The sequence below is a fragment of the Vicugna pacos genome, chromosome 8 (assembly GCF_048564905.1).
Source record: "Vicugna pacos chromosome 8, VicPac4, whole genome shotgun sequence".
Taxonomy (NCBI): Eukaryota; Metazoa; Chordata; class Mammalia; order Artiodactyla; family Camelidae; genus Vicugna; species Vicugna pacos.
In genome coordinates this window covers 56,178,129-56,192,174 of record NC_132994.1, presented here as the reverse complement: position 1 = coordinate 56,192,174, position 14,046 = coordinate 56,178,129, and positions in this window count along the sequence as shown.

The window sequence follows — 14,046 nt, the reverse complement described above, 5'->3', positions numbered from 1 at the left end:
GAAGCAAAATCATTTTGGTTAGATGATGCCCCACTCTGATGATAACTTGCTTTTATGGTTGTGCCTAATGTCTTAAAAATACCTTTTAAATCAAATAATAAAGTCATGGTGGGGAGACAGGCTAGCGGAGCTGGAACAAGGCTGAGAGAGCTGACACCTTTGTCCTTTTTTCTGCTCGGTGATGCCTTGTCACATATTTAGAGCTGAGAGATCTGCTCTATTTCTCGCGGCTGCAGTATTTTAATTCTGGTGAACTCTTTTGAGGTGAGAATGTGAGTATTTATATTTTTGTTTACGTGGGAAGGTAATTAGAGGAGTACATACAAAAAATGGTGAAATCTGAGTTCAGTCAGCTGTCCCTGCTAACTGCTGTGCCAGACAGCTTCCTGCCTCTGATAAGGCGCTGTTGTTATGTAAGATGTCACTGTTGGGGGAGGCTGGGTGATGAGTACACCAGTCTCTACTATTTTTGCAAATTCTTGTGAGTCTGTAATTATTTCAAGATAAAGTTTTTTTTTGTTGTTGTTTTAAAGGTAAAGAGGATGTGTCAGCAAAGTTAATATTAGGGCAATCAGGTATTTTCCTTAGGTTGGAAGTCATTTCCCACAACTAAGTCATAGGACAAATAACATATTCATAATTTATTAGTTTACCAGATATTTATGGAGTTCTTTACTTTGTGCCAGGCATTAGGCTAGGTGTGGGATATTGGCAGTGTGCCCCTCTGCAAAGGGTTAGCTGGAAAGAGTCTCACCACCTTTGTTTCTGAACTGTAGAGCTGGGATCCTTAAGCCAGATTTCAGGGGTAACATTTGGGTGAGGAGGTGCTTTCTGCAGAAAGTATCCTTAGTGTTCATCAATTTTTTTTAAGGTTAAGGACTCCTGTTTTGGATGATTACTTCTCTTGCATGGATTTCGAAAAGAAGCTTCAATATATAGGAAAATCCTGAACTCAGTTAGCTCTTGCTCCCTCATCTTTGAAAGACTCCAGTCCCTCCATTCCAAGTGGCCACCTTGCCCACGCACTTCTGCTATTCAGAATCTGTATGGTCTTTTCAGTTAGTTCCAGTTAAGCTTAAAATTCACAGGGTATTTTACAGGTTCTCTCTTCTGTATGTGGTTGGTACAGGTGTGCGCTTTTTCTCTCAAAAGAAAAATTAAAATCAATCTGGGATTTATATTGACCTACATCGTCCTGCAGCTGTAGCTAGGCTTCTTGGTAGCGTTTAGTATGTATGATGTGTTTTCATTTTAAAAGGGTGAGATGTTCTTAGAGTTAGAGATTCAAAGTGAGAGAAGGGAATTTTGGACTAAAATAGGTCTGGTTATACCTGTAAGAATTTATAATGGTAACTTTTAAGTCAGCCTTCTGTCTTTAGATTGTGGGCCTCTTGAGGACAAGGGCCAAGGTCATTCACATTTGTTCCTTAGCACCTTGCGTAGGGTCTGGCACACAGTAGGTGTCCAGTAATTGTTTGGTGAAAGACCTTCTCACATAAGCACTAGTCCTACTGTGCAGGTGCCACCAGACTTCATAGTGCTTACCCAGGGAGGCACCGGAAATCTTCACAATGACCTCAGAATCCTGGGGGCTAGAGCACTGAGTGATGCTTTGTTTTTAGAATGCTCAAAATCCTCAAATGGTCTCCCCTAGAGGTGAATAAAATGTTATTCTTTTCCCAGCAAACATTTTCATTTTAAAAGCTTTAAACTGAATAGTTTACCTTTCGGCCAGATGTTTAAGTAGCTAATTTTGGGACTGGAAGACATCCTTCTATAAAAGCAAACTGAGACCAGTGAATAGCAGTGTGAGCCAAATTAATTTTTGTTCATTTGGGCAATTTCTGTGTTTGGAGAGCTCTCTCTGAGGGCGCTTCACTTGCTTAACCAGGATGGTGTCCAATGTCGACTTATGAACTGTCTTCAAAGTAATTCTGCTTTAATTTGTCACAGCACAACAGTGTCTACAATGCATGCATTCTTAATACATCTGATGATGAGGATGTAATTCTAAGCCTTTATGCATACTGATGATGAAAAGAACAAAAAGCATGCCATATTCAGTTCGAGGTGGATTCTCTTTGCTATATTCCCCATGGAAAATGATAAATGCCCCAAATTTGGGGAAAAACCTGGAATTAGGTTGAGTAAACATTTAAAAATAATTCTGTTAACATGCAAAATCATTTGCATTTCTATGGAAACTGAAATAAAATGCAATACCTTTTTATTTGCTCTGACGAAAATGAAATAATAAATATAAACATGTACAGGATCTGTATGCTGAAAATTATAAAATGCTAATGAAAGAAATCAAAGAAGACCTCAATACCTAGAGAGACATACCTGTTCGTGGATTAGAAGATTTGCCATATTAAAGATGCTAGTTCTCCAAACTAATCTTAGGTTTAGTGAAATTCTTATCAAAATCTCAGTAATTTTTTAATAAAAATAGATGGACTTATTCTAAAGTTCATATGGAAAGTGAAAGGCCACAGAATAGCCAAAACAACTACGGAAAAGAAAATTAAATGAGAGCAATCACCCTTCCTGGTGTAAGGCCCACTATATAGCTATAGCAATCAGGACGTTGTGATACTGAGGATGTGTAGACAATAGATCAGTAGAACGGAATTACAGAACTCAGAGATGGATTCACACAAATATGCTTAATTAATGATGCTGGAGCAACTGGACATCCGTAGGCTAAAAATGAACCTTTACCTAAACCTTGCACATTGTACAAAAATTAACTCAAAATGAATCATGGACCCAAGTGTAAAACATAAAACTACAAAATTTCTAGGGGAAAAACATAGGAGAAAATCTTCAGGACTAGGACTAGGCAAAGATATGCACAGACATTTCACTGAGGAGGATATACAGATGGCAGATAAACATGTAAGAAGATGTCCAGCATCACTAGCCATTAGAGAAATGCAGATTAAAGTCATAATGAGATATCACTACATACCATTCAGAATAAAATAAAAAATAATACCAAGTGCTAGTGAAGATATGAAGAAACTGGGCCATTCCTACACTACTGGTACAGAAACTGTGGAAAATAATCTGGCACTTCTATTTAAAACTAAAATGGACTTGCTCTCCCTTAGGCATATATCCCAGAAAGATGAAAACTTTTATGTGAACGTTAATAGCAGCTTTATTTGTAAGAGCCAAAAACTTTCTAGTGTTCAGATATCTTTCATGAACAAACTGTGATACATCCTTACCATGGACTAATACGCTGTAATGAAAAGGAGTTAACCATTGATACACAAAACAAAAGAACTTAGAAGGAAATAATACTGAGTAGGGGGGAAAAAAAAGCCAGTCTCTAAAGGAAATATGCTGCATGATTCCATTTATATAACATTGATGAAATAGCATAATTATAGAGAAAAGATTAGTAGTTATCAGGGATTAGGGATGAGGTGGGTGTGGCCATAAAGGGGTAGCATGAGGGAGTCTTAATGGTGATGTCATGTTGATTGTGATAGTGGTTCTTTCTGCAAAGTAACGTGAAATTGCGTAGAGCTACACACATATACACAGTGAGCCCATATACAACAGGTGAAATCTGAATAAGATGTGTGGATTGTCCCATTGCCAGTTTCCTGGATTCAGTACTGTGCTATAGTTATGTAAGATGTTGATTTGGGGAGAGAGGTGCATGGGACTTCCCTGTACATTTCTCTGTACCTTCTTGTAAATTCAGAATGATTTCAAAATAACAAGTTTTTAAAAATAAACCTGATGCTTCACATCTTAAAAAATTTTCAACTTAATTCTTAGTTACTGTTTTTCATTATATGCAGTGTGCTGTCTCATTGTAGTCCTGGGGAGAAATGATACACTTACTGTGCTACAGGGGTTTATAATCTAATAGGTCGTCTTGCGAAAAAGTTAAAGCATATACATTTCCTTCTTGTTAACCTTAGTTTTAGTTTTTGTCATGAAAATAAGTGAATTCCTGAGTTTTTGTAGTTACTATTGTGTGATTTAGGAAAAACTCCTGTGGTCAGTATTAGTCAGTATTTTAACTTTACCAAAGAGTCCTCTTTTAAAAAACAGTATTCCTCTCATGTGTATTTCTACATGGCAGGTGCAGTTAAGCAACAGCAACACGTGTCCGAGGATGGAACTGAACGCGTAATGAAAGGTTAAAGGGTTTCCCAACAGATTACCAAGAACGTCTGACATTTCCTTAATGACGTAGGAGTTGATTTCACTTCAGCTTGGGTGTACAGAAAGCTGGAGAGAATAGATTTTAAAAATAACAATGGATATGGTTGCTATGTTAGAATGAAAGAGTTAAAAATCAGGCCAAGGAGTGTAATCAGAAGATTCCCAGCAATCCTGCTGAGGTTTACTTTAGATCAGAGTTCCAGGATAAATGATTCAGACTTACAGTGCAACCAGACTTTACAGTCATTCCTTTCCAGTTATTCCAAATTCTACCCTGTACATTTAATCTCTCAAAAGGTAATGAAGGCATATAATATTGGAATAGAATCCTTTTCCTTCTGTTGAATTTGATGCTTTCCTAATCATCATGAAAAAATGTTCTCAGATGGTTAACAAATGACTTAGAAACGGAGGCAGCCCTTTTCAAGTAGATGGTGTATTCTGATACACAATCATACATGCAGATGTGTCATGTTACAGAATGAAGTGGCCTTTTTTTGTGGGATAGATTTTCTAAAGAACATTTTGAGATATTAGAGATTTGGATTATTGGAAAACAAATTTCCCGTCTCACAAACTAAAGCTTTTGATCCCTAAAATTGCCAAACATAGAAATTCTAATGAGGATATTAAGATCTATTGTCTGAATTCTCTGTTTACTAAAAACTGTAAGATGAGAAAATCTCAAGTAAAATTCTGGATTGTTAAAAGTGCCAAAAATTAGGGGTGGGCTGGGTAGAGCTCAGTGGTGGAGCACTTGCTTAGCATGCACAAGGTCCTGGGCTCAATCCCCAGTACCTCCATTTTTTTAAAAAAAGTACCAAATTTTTTTTTCCATTTAAATTTATTGTGATATAATGGGACAAATGGTCTGAGCCCAAGGAAGCATGGATTATACTTGATTTTGCTTAGCAACGTTCTCTTTTGATTGAAGAATGAAAGTTGAAGTTTTAAAAACATTTGGAAAGAGAGCCCTTAGGTTTTTCTCACTCAACCTAGAGTTTAATGACCCTTTATAGTGCTAATAAACACTTAATTTTTGCAGTTGGCATTGCTAAATCAAGTTGAAAGCAGACAGAGAGCATCAAAACACATCTGTATTGCTTCATTTTAAATTTGCTGCACTCTTTACTGGGGTATCCAGAGCTTCATATTCTGATTTTTTTTTTCAGCACCAGTTAACAGCAAAGGCATGTAGGTGATGGGGTTGGGGGTATAGCTCAGTGGCAGAGTGTATGCTTGGCAAGCACAGGGTCCTGGGTTCAATCCCCAGCCCCTCCATTAAGAGATACATAAATAAAAATTTAAAAAAAAAAGACATATAGGTGACATTGGAAAGTTACTTTCTAGTCCTGCAGATACTAACCTAACCCAACCTGAGACCATGCCTTGAGATCAGATTGGATCAAACTGAACATCTGTCATTTGATAATCTCAAGGTATCTCAAGCACTCAAAGAGAAACTGGAGGTTTCTAGGGTATCTGGGTTACACACTTGATTAGATAAGCCAATTCTAATTTCATTAGCACCATTATTTCTGCATGTATTTACAAGGGAAAAAAACTCTAAAGAATATCAAATCTCTTTCATATAGTACAGATTACCATAGGACATCATATTGTATAACATTTGTTTTGAAAAGATATATAACAGAATTCAAAACAATTAGGTAGTGCAGAATGTTTTCTTAGGTTATGATATGTCCCTGTGCTGGGAGGTAACAAACAAATCTGCTTCTAATTTTGTAGCTGGATAAACTTGAACAGAGAGAGAGGAGGTGATGATCAAACAGGAGGTCTGACAGAAAGCAGGGCTCTGAGCTCTGAACTTGGACTCCTATACTTTTCACAGTCTAATGACGGAAAACATGAGAGTGACCTGAATTAAAAAGAAATGTGCAGAAGGTCATTTGCTGTAATTTCATCTTCATTATAGTGCTTAGGGTATGAGGATGCTGCCATCCTAGTAGGGACAGAGGCAGGATTCAGCACTGTGTAGAATCGTGTAGTTTCTCCAGCCCCACTACCAGGAAAAGCTGCCGTCATTTTAGTCTGTTGGGAGAAATCTGAATCTGTGAGCACTGTAGAGAAAGGGTCCATACTCAGGTATTTTTTTGTGGTACTTAGAAGAAAGGCAGCTGATCTTCTAGGAATGTGGGAGACAGTTTTGCCCTAGGCTGTCTCTATTAGGAAAAATCAGCAAGATTTTGAAGAGTTGGGACAGACAGGCAGCAGCATTGAAGTGTTAGTACATCTTTGGATCAGTGGTTCTCAGTGATAAAACAAGTATTCTGTGCTGTCCTTTCCTATCTTGAAATGGGAATTTTTTAGGCATTCTTAGGTGACCCCCCTGTTTGATCATTTATACACACAATTTTAAAAAGTCAACATAACGCCCTAAAGGTAATGTAAGGAGAACTAAAATGAAAGTCATTTGTAGCTTTTCGTATTCGTTATTCAGGCAGAACAATGCTAGAGAATGTAATGAAACACTTAGATGCTCCCGTGTTTGTGGAATGATCACGATGAGGAAGCTGGTGTCTCCAACGTGGAGGTGTTGTCAGTGACGCAATGTTCAGAAATAGTGAACAGTTCTTGATAAAAATCCAGACTAAGCAAATCAAAATGATCTTTTCAATTTTAATGACATTTGTATTTCTGGAACCTTTAGCATACATCAAAGTCGAGCACAAATATTGCATTTTTATGTAAAATAGAATTGAGTTTCTAACCTCAGATGATACGAGGAAGATTTTTTTTTTAACTGTCATAAGTCTACAATTGCTGAAATCCGTGAGGGATGTAGGACCATGTACTGTCCCACCCATTGTAAGATGTCCAGTGTTCCCTGCCGCCTGCCCACGAAATGCCAGCGATGTGACCCAGTCAACATGACAACCCGGAATCTCCCACGCAGTTCTAAGATGCCTGCCGGGGAGAGGTCCTGCTCCCACTGAGGACTGACATTGTTCATTTCCTGCTGCTTTTGATGATTTACCTACTTATCAGAAGCCACTCCATCACACCATCTCCTGACTTCTTCTGCTTGCATTGGGTGTAATTGTGTGGGAAGGGTTCTAACACATCTTTTTAGGGGTTGAATCTTTTAATTCAACCCATAAGAGGTCCTCTAAGCCAGTGTCTTACTCTGTGGACTGGGAGCACAGGAAGTTGATTCGCAGAGACAAAGAATAAAACCTGGAGAGAAGTAACTTCATGGATCCCTGACATGGCATTTCCAATTTTCCCTGGAGACCAGTTGTATTCTTAATGTTGGTTTCTATGAACTGCCATTTTGGCCTTGTAATACATTCCCCTTCCCTAAGTTTGTTTCAGCTGATTGCTGTTATTTTTAGCTAAGGGATGGCAACTAATAGAGAACCAAATTGAGACAGGCATTGTAGTATGCCACTCCAAGGAAATGGATATTACCTTCTAGGTTTTGTGAAGCCATCACTGGTTAGGTGGACCAGAAAAAAGAGGCAGGGAGAACCATTAGAAGCCCACTGTAATAGAATCATGAGGTAATGGAGGGAAAGGTAGATAAAAGCAGATAGGCATTGGTCCTTTTCAGAGTATCTGTTTCTGTATGTTATAGGTTGAATATCTGGGTACCCTTCTAATTTATATGTTGAAATCCTGACTCCCAATGTCATGGTTTTAGGAGATGAGGCCTTTGGGGGTGATGCGTTCATGAGGGTGGAACCCTCATAAATGGGATTAGTACCCTTTTAAGAAGAGACTTGAGAGCTTGCTTCCTCTCTGTTCTTTGCCCTGTTGAGGATTCAACAAGAAGACCACCATCTGCAACCAGGGAGCAAGTTCTCACCAGACACTGGATCTGCCTGTTTCAGCTACCCCGTCTATGGCATTTTTGTTATAGCAGCCTGCAATGACAAAGACACTGTATTAACCCTTTCATTTAACTTGGGTCTGAATTAAGGGCATGGATTAAAGAGATTCAAAGAAAGAAGGAAAGGGAGGAATCCATGTTGACTTCAAATTTTCTGTCTTGGGTCGTGGGGGCTAATGGTTTTGTTATTAACCAACTAGAAGACCGACTACATTTGAGGAAGGGTTATAAGTTCTGATTTGGAAGTGCTAAGTTTGAGGGCCTTCAAGATAGTCAGATGAAGGTGGCCTGGAAAGCAGCTGGGCATGGTAACTGGAGTGCAGGTGCTGAAGACATCATTGTAGAGTCATTGTAATATGTTATGTTGTTTGAAGGCATGTTGACTGGAAGATATCACCAGGGAGTAGAAGAGAGAATTCCAGAAAGGGCCGTTAATGAACATCACCATTTGATGGGCAGTCAGAAAAGGAGGGCCAGCAAAGAAGACTGCGACAGAGAAGTGACCATCTGATACAGCAGTTGGCTTTAAACGGATTCAGCAAACATTTATCAAACATATGTCAACATAGCAGTTGCACACTTTGTGAAGTTGTGTTGCTGGGCATTGAGATAAGAACTGTGCATTGGAAAAACTGAGGCAACAACATAGATTGTATCTTCATGATTGCGAGAAGGGAAGAGAATGTCTGCTTGAGAAGACAAAACAAGGAATAGTCCTACATGAAGGGGGAATCCCCTATTTCCTTCAAAGATGTGCTGTTTAAAATACCCATTCTTCATTGAGGCATGCGGAGTGTCTGGCTGAATGCTCTATATACATTTCCTAACTTAACCCTTCCACAAACCTGTTTGACTTTAGAGAGAAAAAAATTAGGCAGGTTAAATCTTTCTGTGTACCTCAAATTTGTACAATGTGTATAGCGTTGAGCCAGCAAAGGAGCCTCGGTCTGTCTGAATCCACAGCCACCCCATCCCTCACATCCACCCCACTGAAAAATGAATTCAACATCTCAGCTAAACACAGGAAAATACAGAAAAGGAATCAGGCCATCTCCTGGAATTTTTAAGATGGGATTTGGCAGGCATACTCCATTACTGAATTAAATGAACAATAACAGGTCAAAAATTTTTTGTGAATGGCAGTAAGAGGCACAGAGGTCCTGTTTGGTTTGGAAAGAAATTGGTCCAGGGTTAATGAAATAACAGGAGTAGAAATTAGATTCATTTGGGTGGAAATCAGGAAGAAAAATCAGGTAATGGAAAGCAAGGCGAGCACTTTCAATAAAGGTCAGTGATATAATAAAGGTCACTCCTGAGAAAACAGTTAACCAGCCTAGATAGGAGCATCGAGAATGCCGTGAGTTTGAAACTAGACTAGGAGATGAGAAAGTCAAAGATCAATGCAGGAAAATTAAAAATAAGGGCAAGAGTGAAAGAGACCCACCTTCCCCCTAACAAAAATTGAAAATCAAGAGATGAAAGGGAAGAAATTAAGGAAATAAAGTTGTTTTCCACTGGGTAAGTCAAAGTGGAAGTTTAACATTAATACATGACTCATTTTTTCTTGTGTACATAAAGTAAAACCACGCAGTTCACAAATTGAAAAGTTGTGTATCATTTGCTAACTCACATTCTCCTGCCTTCCTGATCGAGCACCCAACCACATCTTACTCATCCTGTGTCCTCAGTAGTTCCCAGTCCACCTGGTACACAATGGTCCTCAATAAGTACCTGTGAACTCTATGCATTCCTTCATTTCCATTTGATGCAGGAAAATTAAGCTATTAAGGTCTTTATAAGAGGATATAAGGTACTGGAACAATGCTTCCCTAGCTCAGTAAAATAAACACTGTTTTGTTTTTACGTCTGGAGTTGGAAAACTAAGAAATAGGGAATCTTATGTTAATGTAATTAAGTTACGTTAGATTTTTCACATTATTAGAAATGATGTCTATTACCCCTTGGCTTTTGATTGAAAATCTGTATATCTCTTCATTATCTTATTTTTAACCCAAGATGGTCTGTTGGAAAACCTAATAGAGACCTCCCTATTTAAGTGTAACTTTGTCAAATTGATAACAAGGCTCTGTGTTACACAAGAGAACGGTGTTTCGTTTTGTTGATTTGGGGATGAAAGATGGCATGCATGCAGGGAGGTGTGTGTGCTGAACTGCTTTTTGCCTGCAGGTGTCTTCTGCTTATTGAATGGCTTCATGGAGGTTTCTCCTGCTTCTTGTTCTTTAATGGATTGTAATGTTCATTTCTGGGTCCTCCTAATGTGCAGCTGCTAAAGGAAGCAAGAAGGGCAATGTTAATATTAAAATAGCATGAAAAAGGAACTCCGTTTACATAGGACCTGCTGGGATTGTGGCATATTAGGTGTCTGTGTTCTACTCAATATTTAGAGACCTTAACTTTTTTATTGCAAGGTAGGAATTCTATGTACTTGAAACTTTCCTTGAGAGGTTTTTCGTTTGTTTGTTTTGAGCTTAACTTATGCAGGGTAGGAATAATTTGCTCCTGCCGCTGCTTCTAAAAACTATTTTAAAGGGTTATCTCATTGAAGCTTTGGGAGCCCCTTGGTGGTCACCCACTCATCCACTCCAGGTGGGAAGTGGATGTGAACTTAACAATGGACACAACTTCATTAACTCTTTGGAGCAGCTCTGCTAAATTAACTGCAGCAAACTTCTTGGGGTGTCCTTGTGTGGTGCTGCTGATTCTTTCAAGAACCTTGGATGTTTCGCCAGATGTATCACCCCTCTCTAATCTTAAACGTGAACAAATGAAACACTGTTTGACTTCTTCACCTACTTTGAGGTAGGTCATGATAAGTTAGCAATCCCCTTAACCATCAAAATCCTTTTTTGACTTGTCCACACTTGGCAGGGTGCCCCACTCACCAAGACCTGGGGACAGGCTCTCCTTGTGCCCCATTTCTCCTATACCAGTGTCTGTTTCTTCTTCTGATATGCAGTGCTTAAAGACTATGTGTATAATAAAGACTAAGTAAATATATTTTGGGAGTCTTGGTTTTAGCATAGTGAACACTCCTGGCTTTGACTTTCTCAGGTGACTTCCAAAGGTTCAAGACTTAATGAAATGTGTCCTGAATTAGGCTCGTGTGCTAGATGGGCTGGGGTAGGGGTGGGGCACGGACTCAGCTCATGTGAACCAGCAGATACCCAGCCGTAGCCCTCTGCACCTGAACAGGCTTTGGGGCGCACACTTTGTTCTAAGCACCTACTCCTCTCAAAGGAATACATTTTTGTTTCTTGTGAAAAAGGCCACCTGCGAATGCTATCGATTTGTCTGTAAACTTGGAGATTCATTAAAATCGTGCTCTGTAGCTCTTCCCTTATTAATGTCAATGTGTTCGGTTTATGGTCCACGCACTATCAGTTGTCTTCTGACTTCGTCTTCCTAGGAAGCACAACGGCGGTTTCAGCTCCAGCTGCTGCCCCTTGGGAGTCATGTTGGATTCTGTAGATTTGACTTTGGGCCCGTACATCTGTAGAGTTAATAACTCCCTAGGTGATTCTGATGGACAGCTAAGGTTAAAACCCATTGGAATAGAGTAGAGCATGCACATCAAAGAGTTCAGGGAAAGGACACGGCTACTCCGAGTCATTCCGCAGGAACAGGTATAGGGGCTGTTTCTGCTGAGAGCCAGGGAGCAATTTCTGAAGCCCAGGGGAATTGGCAGCCCTGGTGGCCACGAGAAGTTCAGCTCTCGGTGCTTGAGCTCTGTTAGGGCTCCTCCTCCCGATTCCCATTTGACTGAATAGAGACTCTCATCTTACCCTGAAATGGTTGTGAATGGGAGTCTAACTATTCTCTCTGCTACTAAAGAACAAGTATACATAGTGCTTTTAGAAAAGCCATTTCTTCACTCTGCTGCCTGGAAGCAAAGGACCAGGGTAGTGTGTTTCTCATATTTTATTCCCAGCCTCCCCCTTCCAGATAATACATGTGATCAAATAAACTGAAATCCTCTCTCACCCCCTCCTTGGAAATTTACAGCATTCATTAGCATATCAAAGGCTGGGAAAGTCCTGTGGTTGACGGAACAAAAAAAATCTTTTTAAAAGTTTGTTTGATTAAACAAACTTATTTGCATAGGAAGAGACTTTTTGCTCCTGTACCTACAACTGAGCATTTTTTCCTTAATACCAGTTTGGGGAGGACTGGCCAAGTCACTTTTTGATTCAGTAATTTTCTGAGGGTTAATTTCTGACAGCTGAACCTCTTTTTAAGATTTCCCCTTTGAAGTTGGACTGAATTAAGAAATGGAAGGCTTGGCAAAGCAGTTTACTAATTCATAACTATATCCCTCCTCTTTCTTTGTGTTGCTAAGTACTATAATCTTTGACCTGAAAGGGAGAATACTGCTAACAAGTAAATACTTAAAAGGCCCCATGAAGTATAATGTGTATAATGTGCGTGAGTTTGTGCCTGGGGAGCCCGTCTGCTGGATGAAAGCTGTGACTCACTTTTCATCTCCTAAAAAGGCTGTTGTTTTACAGTAGGTTAAAAGGAAGTATTTTAAGTGCTAAGAGTTACATTTCTTTTTATTTTTAGGTTTAGTTAGCCATTGGCTCCACTGATTTGTAGGTGGCGTGGAAGTCATAATTCCTAAGTGTGCTGGTCTTCTGTTCTGTGAGTGAGCATCATTGTGAATGAATGACCTCTGTGCTAACAAAGACGACTTGGAACAGCAGGAGGAAACGGAAGCATGACTCATTGATGGACTTGAAGAGTATCAAGGGGGACTCACTGATTTCAGAGCCAGACCTGAAGGGCGGTGAAGCAGGCAGACCGCGGGTGGGGCGAGGAGACCAGGGTTCCAGTCCCGGCCTTGCCGTTGACTGCCGCGGGGACAGTGGCTGAATCACCAGACCTCTCTACCTTCTTTCTGTGCATAATGGGAAGTGTGAATTGTTTACTCCTGGGATAACTTCCAGCTTCAAGGCTTAACGAGTCCTTGAATTCTAATGATTTTTTTTTGGTTTGTGTGGATGTGGGTGTGTGTGTTTTAATGGCCTTCAGATGGGATTCATCAAGGCCCCATGAAACAAACCTCTATTTTTGAACTTTTAAATGAATTGCTGTGACAGAGTATGGCTAGGGGAGGCCATGACAGTAAATTAGGAAGCAAGTAAACTTTGATTCTTAAGACTGTGGGCAACTGATTTCCTGTGGCTGCAGCATTTGGTACCTAGAATGATGTGTGTGTGATACCACCAGAGAAAGGTTCGTTATTGTCTATAGGCAGAAATTTTGCTCTATCAGAGTTTCTTTTCAAAAGCTATAAAATAGCTCCTAGCTACCGTGTTCAGTATGCCTCACTATGTTTTAAAAAAATGTTGAGATCACACGACTGAAATATATTCACAGACATTTTGCATTAAGAACAGCAACGTGCGTACCTGACACCTCCCAATTTTTAGCTCTTGCTACATAGTTTTTGCAGTCACTACTGTATGAAAACAGCCTTGTGTTCTACAGTGTTCACTTAATGATTTTCTTTCATGCAGACTAGATTGACAGGTATGTTGAAATGTCAGTGTATGCCTGTTAGAAACTACCTATGTGTTCTTTACAGATGATAATCTGGGTTATTTAATGTTTTAGGGGAATAGCACAATATTCTTGAGGGTCACGAGTAATTCTCTCTCATTATGACTGTGAGAATGCATTAATTGTCATGAAATAATTGTATTTAAGAAAACCCAAGTATTTTCAAGTGGTAGCTTTCAAAGTTAAATCATATTTGAACGTTTCTATAATTTTATCCCTTTTTTCTGCAGCTGAAGCCACTGTGTAGTTTTTACTATCAGTTATTTTTGTTTTGTTTTTCATAAACTGGTACCAATAGTCTCTCTCTTTTTTTTTTTCTGATTATATTTGCAAATTCTCAGAAAGAGGCCTGACAGTGATGATTTCCCTATAGGGATTGAGGGCCTCCCACAGTGCTGCAGGCTTGACTCATAACACCACTA